This window comes from Ailuropoda melanoleuca, chromosome 8, assembly GCF_002007445.2.
Source record: "Ailuropoda melanoleuca isolate Jingjing chromosome 8, ASM200744v2, whole genome shotgun sequence".
In the NCBI taxonomy this organism is placed as follows: Eukaryota; Metazoa; Chordata; class Mammalia; order Carnivora; family Ursidae; genus Ailuropoda; species Ailuropoda melanoleuca.
In genome coordinates this window covers 111,392,721-111,408,140 of record NC_048225.1, presented here as the reverse complement: position 1 = coordinate 111,408,140, position 15,420 = coordinate 111,392,721, and the positions used below count along the sequence as shown (strand labels likewise).

General features: G+C 35.7%; 1 pseudogene; it reads left to right on the top strand.

Annotated features, from left to right (window-relative positions):
* The window catches only part of LOC100464357, a 194,737-nt pseudogene that overhangs the window by 77,615 nt on the left and 101,702 nt on the right, over positions 1 to 15,420 (top strand).

Below are 15,420 nucleotides of genomic sequence, written 5' to 3'. Positions count from 1 at the left end.
AAAAAAATAGTAATATGCTCAGAATTGTGCAGTATGTTTCTGAACTACATGAAGCTTTAGACAGTGAACAAGACATTGAAACTTACCAACTGTAAATCTTAAGTCTACATTGCCCCCTTGCCCCCAGAGGATATTTGGCAATATATGAAGACGTCTTTGGTTGTCACCAAAGTGGGTAGGCAGCTGCTACTGGTAGTGAGTAGAAACCAGAGATGCTGCAAAATATCCTAAAATGCCCAGGACTCTCTCCTGACAAGACAAAGAATTCTCCAACCCAAATGTCGGTAGTGCCAAGTTTGAGTCTATGCACTGATCTAAACCAAGACAACTTGGATCAAAACAAATTACAAATTCGTAATTTGAATTAATTTCCATCTATTTCAAATCCATGTTTATTCTTTTACCTATATGCCTCTATCATAAATTGAATATATATATAATTTCATAATTGAAAACATCTAGAACTAAACATGTAAACCTTCAGAATATAATGTTTTGAGTATTTTGTTTTGAAAGAGTCTATCCTTTATGCAAGAAAAATAATATTGTGAGAAGTTTCCCTGAATTGCATTATTGCCATTTCGCTGATGTAAGTCAAAGGAACAGGCTGAAAGGAATGCTTTCAGACAACAGGGAAATCAATGAAAATGATGAACTTGCAGAGTCAAGTGTGTCCTGATTTTTATAAAGCAAAATGCCCAAAGTCTATTTTCTTGAGCCTCTGATACATCTACATGTGAATATTTTGGCCTCGTGCAGACTGATTATTCATTTTATAGCTCTTTGCATGTAAGTGCTTAATAATATTATACTGTAGACACCTTAGAAGCATACACAAACAGATAAATGTTTACCTAGCATGATTTCAATGTCAGGGAGTAAAATCTTTTCTTCCCTGACAAAGGAAAAAAATCAACTGATCAATTGTCATTTCATAACCATTAGCCTTCATGATTAAAAATGCAAAAATCCTCAGGCTGTGAAGAAAGAAAGCAATTCAGAACAGAGGATTCAGGCTTTGGTAGGCAGCTTTACATATGAAAGGGGACAACCATAAGGCAACCTGAATCTTTGAAAATGTGGTAGAAAAATGTAATTCATTTAAAATACTTCACAATTTGAACTAATGCTCTTACTGGTTTATACTTATTAAATAGTAATACATTTTTTTTCTTACCAAAGCTGTTAAGACTGCTATGACAATTTTACATATGTGAAAATTGAGGCTTAAAGTTGTTCACCAGTGTGTCCAGGGCCACACAGGGAGCATGGCAGAAGGAGGGTTAGAATCAAGATCTAACTGAGAAGAGAGTATATCATTTTTTGAATTGACTTTTCAAAATCTTTTCAGGAAGATTGTAGGAACTAATTTTTAATGGGTGGTTTAAAAGTAGAGAACACGAACATTCACTGAATATTTATATGCTAAGTACTATGCTAATGTCTTTACATAAATTACTTTATTCAAAATAATAGCTGTATCATTTGTTACAGAAGTGATCAGGAATAAATAGCAGAGAATTAAAATTGAATAGTTTAGACAACATATGTTTATTTTTCTGGTATTAAGAATTCTATGGTATGTAATCCAGCCCTAGTGTTTGTTGGTCAAGTCCCTAAAAAATCCACAAAATAGGGGCGCCTGGGTGGCTCAGTCCTTACGCATCTGCCTTCCACTCAGGCCCTGATCCCAGGGTCCTGGGTTGGAGCCCAGCATCCAGCTCCCTGCTCTGCTGTAGCCTGCTTCTTCCTCTCCCACTCCCCCTGCTTGTGTTCCCTCTCGCTGGCTGTCTCTCTTCACCAAATGAATAAAGAAATTTAAAAAAAAAATCCACAAAATACCTTTGTTGACTAAAGTCCCTGAAAAGTTCACAAAAATACCTTTCTTATAATGTAAAGTTTTTTACTCATTGCATAAGAAAGACCACTACCTTGAAAACATTTTAGTAGACACAGAATAATTACAGATTTTTGGTGTCTAGTGTAGGAGGGCTCTCTCAGTGTCAGGGCCTATTTGAGAGTAGGTGAAATTCAACTGTGATTCTTTAGGGTTAGTGAACACAGGAAGGTAAGGATTTAGAGGCAATCTTGAAGGGTAAATAGCCCGTTGAGAAGCTACTTTGCACTAACCATTGTCCTGAGAACAGAGAATTGATGACTTAGTTGTTCAGTTTATGGCTCAGATAAACAGATTGGAGTGTGTTCCTGAAGCTAGCAATAAAGTCCTTTGCAATGTCATTTGGACAAGAGTTTCTTCGACTAGTTATGTTGTACTAATTGCAGACATGTTGTTTCTTCTGTTTTAGCTCAAAATGTCATCAAAAATTCAGGTTTCTTTTTCCTCCTCCCTGCCACCTTTTGACAGAGGCATTTATCTTAATAATCTGAAGGTAACTTGAACACTTCTCAACATCATACCCACATTCCAGGTATTTGGAAGAGAAGGGAAAAGAGAAGAAAGGGGGAAAGTCTAGATTATGTAAGTTTGTTGCTGTTTTTTTTTTTTTAATGTTTTTCCCTAAATCCTAGGTTTTGCTTTCATCCCATCTGTCGCAACTAAGTCTCATGACTAGCTCTAGCTAAAAGGAAACCGTGAAGGTTAATCTTTAGGCTTTACAGTCTCTAAAGCAGAAGCAGGAAGTTAAAAGAGGTTGTGAATTGATTTTATGTTGCTAATACACAGTGTTGGCTGCAACACTGATTTTAGCTGAATAATCTCCTAACTGGCACAGTTATCAATATCATTAAGGTATCATATTGAGCTGTACTCTATCCTCAGGCACTCTGCTATATTATTTACATGCATCACTTCTTGAAACTTAACTCCAAGCCTATTTGGTAAAAAAATAGTACTATTCCTCTCACAGATGAGGAAACTTGACAGTAGGTAACTTGCCTAAGGACACAAAAAGCTTATGTGTCAGATGGGATTTAGAACCCAGAACAATTTTACTCCAAAGCCTGGGCTATTCACATTCTAGCCACTGTTTTTTCCAATGTAAAAATATAACACTCAACTATAGTGGACATACTAACTGGGATTCCTTTTATGACTAGTGAATTATCCTATACTCTAATAATTTCTCATTTTAATCAGAACTTCCTATAATCAGATAAATTAAATTTTTCTAAGTATCCAGAATATGTTTTTTACATGATAAAGTCTGTTTTATTTTAAATAATAAATTCTACCTAATGTGGAATATATTGTAGGATTTTTTCATAAACTGAAATCAGTGAAATGGAACTCATGCTGTAAACTACGTTTTTTGTTGGCAACTGTTATCACCCAAGGACATATATTCAAAATAATTTAATAATTTCATCTTATAAGTTGCAGATTCAAAAATATTTTTAAAAACTCATCTAAAAACAAGTCAGCATGAATTTTTCCATTCTCATATAGCATCCCTACAGCTGATTATTTTAAATAGCAATGTCAGTAGAATTTCAAATTTAGTAAAATCATTTTCTCCCAACATGCTGTAAAATCTTTCCATGTTTACATTATAAAATCAACTGATTCAAAATTAGAAACATAGTGTTGCCCGTTACTTTTTCTGAGACTGTTATGAAAACATAATTTGTCATTCCCTTAGAAAATGGTTAAACCAAAACCAAGTAATCTAACAATAATAAAATAGCTATTACAGCTGGTGCCTTGCAGATTTGTTTTTTTAAACTACTGCTTCTTGTACGCTGACTGTAACTCAGAATTGAGAGTCTGACCGTGACCTTACAGATTTGTTAGGGTAAGTCGATCATATGGGGATATAAACCTTCACGTACATTAGGCAAAATACTTAAAAATTAGACCACACACATTTCTTCCATACAGTATTGGGTTTGTACATTCACAGAGCACACAGTTGCCGCAAAATAGGACCTGAAAGATATTTAGAAAAGTCATTTTATCAATATAACAAAAAGAAAAAGAAGGAAACAAACATTGATCTGTCTCTGTGATTGCAATCCTTGATTTTTTCAAAAAATATTCATTTATTAATTTTAGAAGAGAATGCTCATGCAGGGGGAGAGACAGAGGGAAAGGGAGAGAATCTCCAAAAGACCCCCGCCCCCACCCCACAATGAGTGCAGAGCCTGCCTCAGGGCTCTATCTCATGACCCTGAGATCATAACCTGAGCCCAGTCAAGAGTTGGATGCTTAACCAACTGAGCCACCCAGGCACACCTTGGTTTTTTTAGTATGAAGAATTATCAAGAACTCTGTAGGTATGAACTATCTCCAAAGAATAATACATTAGCCATAAGATATTAATCAATAGCTTGTTTCATGAACTATATTTTGTTTTTTGTTGGTTTGTTTGTTTTAAGATTTTATTTATTTGAGAGCGAGAGAGAGCATGAGCAGAGAAAGGGTCAGGGAGAGAGGGAGAAGCAGACTCCCCGCTGAGCAGGGAACCCAATGCGGGGCTGGATCCCAGGACCCTGAGATCATGATCTGAGCCAAAGGCAGGTGCTTAACCGACTGAGCTATCCAGGCTCCCCATGAGCTATACTTTGCATTAGATTTGTTGTCTGGTCACTGAGCAGGGACCATTGAGGGTAAAAGTCAGACAGAGTCAATATGTTTGTAGCCTTGCTATCATTACTCTTGTTGTTTATAGACTATCCTAGAATGNAATATTAATCAATAGCTTGTTTCATGAACTATATTTTGTTTTTTGTTGGTTTGTTTGTTTTAAGATTTTATTTATTTGAGAGCGAGAGAGAGCATGAGCAGAGAAAGGGTCAGGGAGAGAGGGAGAAGCAGACTCCCCGCTGAGCAGGGAACCCAATGCGGGGCTGGATCCCAGGACCCTGAGATCATGATCTGAGCCAAAGGCAGGTGCTTAACCGACTGAGCTATCCAGGCTCCCCATGAGCTATACTTTGCATTAGATTTGTTGTCTGGTCACTGAGCAGGGACCATTGAGGGTAAAAGTCAGACAGAGTCAATATGTTTGTAGCCTTGCTATCATTACTCTTGTTGTTTATAGACTATCCTAGAATGGGCTAGCTAAGGGAAGAATTGACACATGAGGAAATCTACCTGCTCCCCAGGAAAGTTTGAACAGATAGGCAATACACTCTGACAATATAGACTTTATTTTCTTTCAATATTGGCACATATGAATAGTATCTATGAAGAAAAGTAGCCATTCAAGGTATTTTGTCCCCAGAAAGCTCCACAAAATAATCATGGGAGAACAATTAATTTGTTTCCCAAATTTCTGCTTTTAAAGCCTAATTTTGATACCTGTTTGCCTTCCTGCCTGATTGTAGGTTTTCCTGGTTTCCAGCCTTTTTTCCTTACCTCATTTTTTCCCTTCCTAAACAGTTCTCTTTAAAAGTCATTAGGTGGGATCAAGAAAGAATCTACTTGCACTTGAGTGGGAGCACAGCCCAGGAGTTAAGAGCCAAAGTGGAGTAAGGAGGATGTCCATCCCATAGGTTAGTAAAAGGGAGGCAGCATGCATAGAATATCAGAGCATAGAGGACGCTCCTTGCTTGTATTGGAGGCCAAGCAGGATGAGAAGGCCATCTGCATAGGAGGGATTGCAATGGTGACTAGACATTAGTTACCTTCACGAGGGACTTATCAAAAAGAGTAAATATATTAAGGATAATGGAAGCCAAGTTTCTCTTTGTCAAAGAAGACATGGAAAGGGAAATGCTAGAATGATTTCTATGATGTTGAGTTAAAGTTAGAGGCATCAGTGTGAAGCTATGGTTTTGAATATATAGAGACATAAATATGTGGGGAAGAGGGGTGAGTAAACATACCCTTTAGCTCAGTCCACTGAGAGGCTGTAAAAGCTTGCGAGCAGCCGTTGCCCCATCATAATGAGTATACCTAGGGCCCACATCTTCCTTTCTAAGTACCATTGTCTCCCAAAAAGAACCAGAGCTCTGCAGAGAAATTACTGATCTCAAGATTGGGACAGGAAGAGAATAAGATAAGCCTGGAATAACTTATGATACTAAAAAGTAAGAACTTTCTCTTGGAAAGATTAAGGGGCATCAAATACAACAGGAAGTGGAAGCCAGCTTGAAGGATCTACCACAGACAATATTGGAGATAATCTGATCATCAAAAGAAATAATGATAGGAATTAGTTGTCATAAACAAAGAAAACAGGAACCCATTTTTTTTACTGAATATATAAATTAATAAATTAATTTTCAGATGGGAAAATCTTTCCTTGCATGGTATGCCAGTGGAAGAGTATAGAGAGGGAATGATGGAATAGATGATAGTCAGCCGGCAGCCATCACAGTAACGATGAGTTCATCCACGAACCAGAAATAGATATTAAACTACTGGGTGGAAGTTTGATAAGGAACAAAAGAGTCTCAATTACCTCTCTGCAAGATTCTTATAAAGACAAAAAGATTACTGTGCCATAGAGAAACTCAGCAGGGAACACTTTAATCAAGGTATCAGGTTTAACATCATAGGCAATGGGGTAAATTGAGGGAGTGTGCCACCTGATAGAATGGAATGGGAAGAGCACAGCATCACGTGTGTGAGACTCCTACCAAAACGATATAACTGAAATTTTGAAATGAAGACTTTTCAGATAAATGTTATGTGAGAGACATCCTGCAAAACAGCTGGTCTGTGATCTTCAAAATGTCAAGGTCATGAACGTCCAACAACTGCTCCAGAGTACTAACGGTTCCTGATGAGTAAGTGTAAAAGGAAATACTGGCCTGATCCCATTTACTAAAAAAGACATTTTTGAGAAAATTGCCAAAATTCAGATGGAGTCTGTGGATTAGATGGTAGTAATATACCAATGTTAGTGACCTTATTTAATGGCTGCATTGTGACTATACAGGAGAATGTCTTTGTAACTTGATATATATTAAGTGTTCGGTTGTGAGGGGGCATCATCTAAGGAACTAACTCTTGAGGAGTTTGAGTACAAAAAAGCTTTTTTGAAATATTCTTAGAATACTAAAAGCTTGTGGCTGTATCAAAATAAAAAGACAAAAAATTTTAAGAATTATAATTCCATATAGAACTTGCTCCAATACATTAACTCTGCAAAATTTGACCCACTATTTTCCATACAAGCTTCTCTTGGAACTCAAGGAGAACAGAGTTATTCGAAAATGGGTGTATGATAATTGTGTCTTTAGGAGCCCATGCATAGTTGCAGAAAGCTTCAAAGAAGTTCTCGTTTAAAAATAATGTTTAAAATGTGTATTTCTAAATTACTCTAATATTATATCTACCAATTACTGGTACTTATTCCTTTATAGCTTCTAAAATTAATTTATTTTCCCATTACTCTCTTTCTTTTCTTGGCTGAAATCCATGTTTCCATATCTCCTTAGGCTGCTTAAAGAAAAGCAGAGTTCATCGGATTCTCTTTTGAATTATTTCTCTGCCATCTCTTGGGGCAAGTTTTAAAAGGGTAAATTTGCTTACATAAATTTCAATGTAGTTTGTAGCTCAAATTGTAGCAAAAAGGCGAAACACAAAAAAGTTTCTTTTTACATAAGAGAAAACCAATTGATATAAAATAAATACTTTAAACTGCTGAGAATCAAAGTTAAAGTTACATCAGGTTTAATTAATTAAAATAAATTATAACACATCCAAGTATTAGCCCCTGTGACCTTAAATAATTCAGGATTGTACCCAAGAAAAATACATTAAAACTTCTGGTAGAAATATAATAAATATTTATGTATTATATTGCTATCTTACTAGAGGTACTTTGCAATGTGTTTTTGAAGTTGAGTGCTATATTTGTGCAAATTGAAAATTAAAATATTCTACCCTGCCATCAATCCTACCTGTCTCCTAAGAATCATATGACTAACATCATATTGTAACACTCTATTGGAGTGAGCTAACTTACAGCTAACAGTTTGCTCCATTACATCAAATGACTTATTTTGTGTACCGTATGACAAATACATGATTAATTCTCTTTCTGTGTGAAAACTTCTCTACTTGTGTGGCTTTGAAAGGAAAGGTGCCTTTGAGGATGAATGAGTAGAGCTCCACAGAGACAAATAGTCTTGAGGGCAACAGGTTAACCCACTCAATCCGTAGTGAAGCGGAGCTTCCCTGGAGATCGTCCAAAAAGCAAAGAATCAAAAATAAGGAAGCTTTTAATTTTAGTGTTCAAACCCAGGAAAAGTCAGTGTTTGCTTTTCATAATATTTTCAGATATAAGTGACCTGGAAAAGTAATAGTCATCTTACTATAAGATGTCATATAAATATTTTCAAATTCAAGAAGAAAACCTGGGAAACATTGGAAGGTATAGTTTTTGTTTTTTTTTAAACCTGTGCTTAAAATATTTTACTACACAATATTTCCCCTAAATGATTTTAAAACATGATACTAAGGGGAAAAAAATCTGTAAATCCATTAGCTGGACTTAACAGAGATCTTTACAGATGGGTATATTTGTCATTGAATTTATTAGTGTGACACAGAGATTCTGTATAATTAGATATATTACCATTATTTTGGATTCAGTGTATTCCTTACAGAAATAAACTCAAAGTTTTCTGGGTATTTAGAAATCAGAGGAATTTCCTTTGGAAAACATTTTAGTGTTATAGGAAAAGTAAAGATTTCAGAATTGGAGATCTGGTAATAGAATCCTGAAGAATGTAACATGCAAATAAAACAGCCTTTTGTAGAAGTAGATTCTTGAGAACTGATTATGACATATTTGCCAGCCAATGTTATAGAAAGCAGCAAGTGTAAAGTTGCTTTGTTCTTCTAACTCAAAGGGTCCCCAGATTCCACACTGACTACGGAATTTCAGGTATGTCTGTATGAGGAACGGCATCCTCTCCCTGTTAACTTTCTGTGTGGATGTACGAGTATTCTCTCTGCTGCTTGTTTGCTGGTTCAATGTCAACTAAAGGAAAAAAACAGTCTTAGAAAGGGTCCATAGGCTCCATCATCTCAGTTCTCAGACTAAAACCAAATTTCCTTTTCTACTTTAGTTTATTCAGAGTAAGAAAGACCAGACTTTTGGCAAATTACCTAATTTCAGGTTTCTCATCTTTAAAATGGCTATAATAAGTTTTACTTTTAAGAGAAGTTACAGAATTAAAGTAAGCTAAAATAAAAAACAATTCTTTTGTATTTTAAATTGCAGCATTTATTAAGCATTATATTTTCTGTTTTTATAGTTTTTTGTTAGGCAGTAGTTTGCTTACTCTATAATTGTGATTTATATTCTCTATGTGAAAGATTATTATACACGATGCCATTTTTAGATATGTTTTGTTTTTCCTTTCAGATTCCTTTTTATTTATTCCTTCTAAAACCTTTTCACTTTGGGGGGCATGACAACTTCCTTTAATGGTCCTCCTTGCACTTGTTCTGTCTCAATGACATTGCAGATTCATCGGTGGCAGTGTGATAGATTGTTGTCAAAGATGACTATAATAATTTGTAGGATGCTCACTGGGAATGAGATTTGGCTGCTTGTTAATGAAAAGTGGAACCCATCTTCTCTCGCCTTGCATCTGGACCGGGTTGTGACATGCTTTGGCATCATGCATATTCCAGGGCTTGAGGCGTGAGACCAACTCACTGTGAAAAAGTCAGACTAGCCTATTGGTAAATGAGATCATGGAGGAAAACCAAAATGTCCAAGCTGTCTGTTAGATGAAGGTTATGGAAGGTGAAGGAGGCTTCTTGGACTCTCCAAACCCAGTTGTGATGCCAGATGACTACAGCTAAATGAGAAAGCCAGAAAAGATAAGCCAAGAACTGCCTAGCTAACTTACAGAGTCATGAGAAATAATAGATCATTGTTTTTTTAGGTGAGTAAATATCGGGAGTGAGAATTTAAGCAGCAGTGGATAACTGAAATAAGCAGTTAATGAGAAGGGGAAGAGGATGAAAGCAAAATGCTATCCCTTGTCCTCCAATGCATAGGGATCAGTATCTTGAGACAGCTTTCCTCTTTCTACTTTCCTGCTAGGAATCACATTTTGTTTTCTACTGCAAACCCTGGGGAGAAATCATGTTCTTTTTGCTTTGAATGTTTTTTCTTTCCCCCTTTTCTTTACCTAACCAATTCCTACTTATTCCTCAAAATAGTTTACAACACTTTCTCTAGGCAGCTTTACAAACCTCACCTCAATCTTTCTAAATAACCCAATTCCGATCTCACATTTCACCCTAGGAATGTCACTGTGACTCTTTATGGATTACTTGTTTGTGTCTCCCTACTAGACTGTGAAGCTTAGAAAGGTGCCATGTTATATCTAGATTTTGCCAACAACACTCAATATGTATCTATGTAACAAATTCCTAAAATGTTTATCTATGGGAGAACTGTGGTTGTTTTATATAATGTAGATAGATATTACTTTTAGCCTTTATGTACACAAATTCATCTAATTACTATATCTTATCGTGTTATAAGAATAAAGGAGGCAACTTTAGTATAGTGTCTTGTTCTGTAAGCAATTTTTGGTTGCTTCTATTTTCGATTTCACTGTTCAATTTGTTCCTCAAAAAAAAAAATGAAACTGCTTTAAATAAGTATTTTAAATAAATGAGGAAGTTAAGGGCATAAAATGAGATTAAGACAGGTATGACTCTTGCACCCAAAACACATGGAATGACATAATAGTTTCTTCAGAGATGAGCTGAAAATATGGCTCCAAGATTTTTGCCCTCAGTTTGAAAAGGAATACATTATTCTAAGTGAACCTTGGGGGTTAAAATGATAAACATACTCAGATACATAGAAGGTGTGGGGGAGAAGAATGGAAAATTTCTAAGGACTATTTCTTTTAATGTTCTTCAGTTTAATCTGATTCTGCTATGGCCAAAGCATAAATAAGTTAAAATAATTCTGTGGAAATTTCCTAATTGTCTGATTTAAACCAAAAATACATTTTAGTTTGCTTAATGAGTATATGGACTTCATACCCTTCAAGCTATTCTCCAAAAATACTTTTGTTACTTTGGATTTTTATCAGAATAGACATAGTGAATTTCTTGGAGTACACATAGTTGGATTGTAGATATTTTTCCTTGCCATTCAGTTTATGTCAATATAAGCATCACATTTTAGGCGAGACATTGGAAAAAAATTATTATGTATTCATGGAGTATGACCATGGTAATAAAGGACCAGAAAGTCTTGAGAGAATTGGCGATTATAACCCAGGAAATAAGATACAAGAAACGTGATATACTCCTCAAATATTTGATAAAACTTTATGTAGAAGATGCATTAAACTTGTGTTGTCTGATCCCAAAAGGTAAAACTTGGAGTTACAATTTAAAGTTATAAGAAGTTATATTTGTCTGACATTTGAAAGACATTTCTGACACTTTAAACCATGTAAATATGATAAAGACTATGTCAGAGTACCTCAGTGGTTTACAGACTCACATTTAGAGAGGTATGCATTTGCAACAAATTATTCACCAATGAAGGCAAAATGGAACAAATATGTATCTCCGGGTGTGTGTATATAATTGTGTATGGTTGCCCATCAATAATTGCCAACTCTATTTCCTGAGAAATGACTGGTCTTATGCTTATCTTAATTTTTTTTTAAAACATTCATTCCTTCTTTTTTTTTTTTAAGATTTATTTATTTGATGGGGCGCCTGGGTGGCACAGCGGTTGGGCATCTGCCTTCAGCTCAGGGCGTGATCCCAGCGTTATGGGATCGAGCCCCAACATCAGGCTCCTCTGTTATGAGCCTGCTTCCTCCCCCACTCTCCCTGCTTGTGTTCCCTCTCTCGCTGGCTGTCTCTACCTCTGTCAAATAAATAAATAAAATCTTTAAAAAAAAAAAAAGATTTATTTATTTGAGAGAGAGGGTAAAGTGTGTGTGAGCGCACGTGAGTATGGGGAGGGACAGAGAGAGAGAGACTCTCAAGCAGATGCTATGCTGAGTGCAGAGCCTGAGGTGGGGCTCGATCTCATGACCCACAAGATCATGACCTGAGCCAAAACCAAGAGTCAGACACTTCACTGACTGAATCATCCAGGTGCCCCTAAAATGTTCGTTATGCCTGAATTGATAATGATGTTATTTTTGATGACTGGATTTTTTCTTCGGTTGGTCTAAAAAATTATTCTTGAAGGTAAAAATCTACGACCTTTGTAATAGGTAACAGTATAATGGTGATGTTCATGAGGGAATACAAGCAAACAGTAATTAGAATAATTAGCCTATGGGGTCTCTTTAATCCAGAAATTTTGATTCTCTGATTCAAAACTCATAGCCAGGGGTACCTGCCTGGCTCAGTTGGAAGAGCAGGCAACTCTTAATCTCAGGGTTGTGAGTTCAAGCCCCACATTGGGTGTAGAGATTATGGGAAAGAAATAAAATAAAAATAAACTTCAAAAAAAAAAATCTCATAGCCAGTGGATTTCAGTGACAGATCACTGTCACTGTACCATGATTCTAGATATGTATTTTAAAAATCTTCCAGACAGGTCTTTGCTTTGTCGTCTCACAACATCTCTCTTTTGGACTTAATAGACTCCAAACTCCATATCATAGATTTCACACCCAGTGGCACGGAAATAAAGCAGTATAAATGGATTCAGGATTTCTACAATTGAAGGTAACTCTCACAATGATGACATATAATTTACACCTCAGAAGAGGAATTTTTATTTCATATTTTCTAACATAAGGAAATAGTTGGAACATAAGATGTATACATTTAGTTTTCTTCTGCATCTGATATTAAATTAGTGTCTTAATGACATGCAGTACTTTGGATATTGCACAGATGGCCATATAAACATTACCATCCACAATAAATAATGTAAGGGAGTAAAAATGCCCAGACATTATCTGATATTAATGTCATTTTCATTGTCATTCAATTATGTTTTCATATTTTTAACCATGTTGTTAATATTTCATCAGCTAACATTTGTTTTTACTGCAACTATTATGTAACTATTTAAAATTTAACACAAAATAGAATCAAAATACATAGTTCATTAAGTTTTTAATCTATTTATGGCTGTTTGAGTCTAAGAATTTGACCAAGCAAGAGATGCTCATATTAATAACTAATGTCAGACTGAAATATATTGGGCATCTGTATTCTAACAGTGAAGAGAAAGTTGGAAAGAACAAAGTAAAATCCATTTGCATGTAAAAGAGAAAGCACCAGTGTTATTTAAACAATAGTAATATCCTTGCTTCTTGAAAAATCTTTTAGAATAATACATCATGCTTTCTTCTAAATGATGTGAAATATGCAATATGCATATCATGTACCCAATCTCTCCTCTCCCCCAAACGACATCACTAATCCTCCAAGGCACTGTCTCTCTCCAGCTGAACTCAGATGTAGATTCAGAATGTGCCTTGCCTTAGCGCTCTAAGCAGCTGCTATCCGTCCATGAGAATTGGCACTCGAGTTAAAATCAATTTGCTTTTCGGGGCGCCTGGATGGCAATGCGGTTGAGCTTCTGCCTTCGGCTCAGGGCGTGATCCCGGCGTTGCGGGATCGAGCCCCACATCAGGCTCTTCCGCTGTGAGCCTGCTTCCCTCTCCCACTCCCCCTGCTTGTGTTCCCTCTCTCACTGGCTATCTCTGTCTCTGTCAAATAAATAAATAAAATCTTTAAAAAAATAATAAAATAAAATAAAATAAAATAAAATAAATAAAATAAAATAAAATCAATTTGCTTTTCTATTTGCTCTTCCAAATAGATCATGAGAACCTGGAAAATTCTGACTGGAACACTAACATAAATTTAGAAAACAGCCCATAGCTTGGATGGTGAAGTTGCCTATACACTACAATTGGTAGATTTCTGAGGTCTAAAATCATCCATTAGCCTAAAGGACATCTAATCTATGAAGTTGAAGGATATTCTTTTGTTCATTCTTTTGTTCGCCTAGAACCCATCATTGGAAACATTTAAGAAAATCCATGCCATTTCTAAGCAGTCTGAAGTAAAAGCTGTTTAGGTCTTTCATAACAAATAATTTACCGATGATGGGTATTGTGGGTGATAGGAAAACAGAAGGTAACTATCTTTAGAGAGCTTAGAATTTTCACTTAATGCCAATCACATGCCAGTCATTAAAAACACTACTGTAAATAAGACAAACAATATCCTTTCTCGTGGATCTTACATTTTAGCTGGGAGGCAGTAACCAACAAATGATTAAACAAATAAATAAGATAGTTTTACATGGGAAAAAGTGCTCTGATGGACATTCAACAAAGTAATGGAATAGAAAGCAAGAGGGGATGGGATACCATTAAGAAGCCATGGAAGTCCTCTTTGAGAGCTGAGAGATAGATGTCAAACAGGAAGGAATTAGGATATTACATTAATGTCAATGGCATGTTCATTCTATTAGGACTGCTATGTCCTATTTTATTGTTAATGTTACCATAGCGTAACTGCATTCATGGAAAGGGACGAAAGAAAAGAAATCCAGGGAAAGAAAATAGTATGTACAAAAGCCTTGAGGCAGGAATAGCTTAATTTATGCTTTTGCACAATATGTGATTAATATTAATCAACACATACAAAAGTTTTCAACTGACTACAATTTATACAGAATGTTTACTTCAGATAGAACACACTCATGACCAAATGGAGTATAATCCACTTTGTATAGATTACTCACATGTTTCTATTTGTTTTTCTCAATGTAACTATTTAAACAATTATTACTAGGGGTAGATAATGCATCAGCACGCTCACTTGACTATCTGTCATAACTATCTCTCCCTTCACTGGGACAAAATTTTGCTTTTTCTGCTGAATATCAATAGTTTAAACTCGGTTCAGGGTTATTAAGCATTCTTAATTGTGTAACATTTTCAGCAAACAAATTGAAAACACTGGAAAAATTTATAATTGCTATAATTATTGTCTGAAGCAGAGGTAGGCAAACCACCATGTACAGGCCAAGTCTGATCTCTGCCCGTTTTGGTACATAAAGTTTAATTGGAACAAAGGCACAGCCCCTCACTTACATATTGTCTATGGCTACTTTGTTGCTGCAACAGGGAGTTGAGCAGGTGCAACAGAGACCACGTGGCCTGAACTCTAAAACAGTCACTATTTGGTCTTCACAGGGAAAGTTTCCAAACACCCTGTATGAAGTGTTCCAGTAATGTTGAAGGACATTTAAAACACCAATGTGTTTAAGCAAAGCCTTCAGTGATAATTTCAGTTCTGGTTCGTATTTTTATCTACTTCCATTCTGTAAATTTCACCTGAGCCAAATTAATTAATTCTATTTTCAGTTCTAAAGAAATGGAACTCTTTTTAATTTTTTTCTAGAAAAATATTCCTTTTTGTTTTCTAGACCAAAGTGCTATTTTCTTCACTAGTGGACCAGTTTTTCTTCTTCTCTTCTCTCTCTTCTCTTCTCTTCTCTTCTCTTCTCTTCTCTTCTCTTCTCTTCT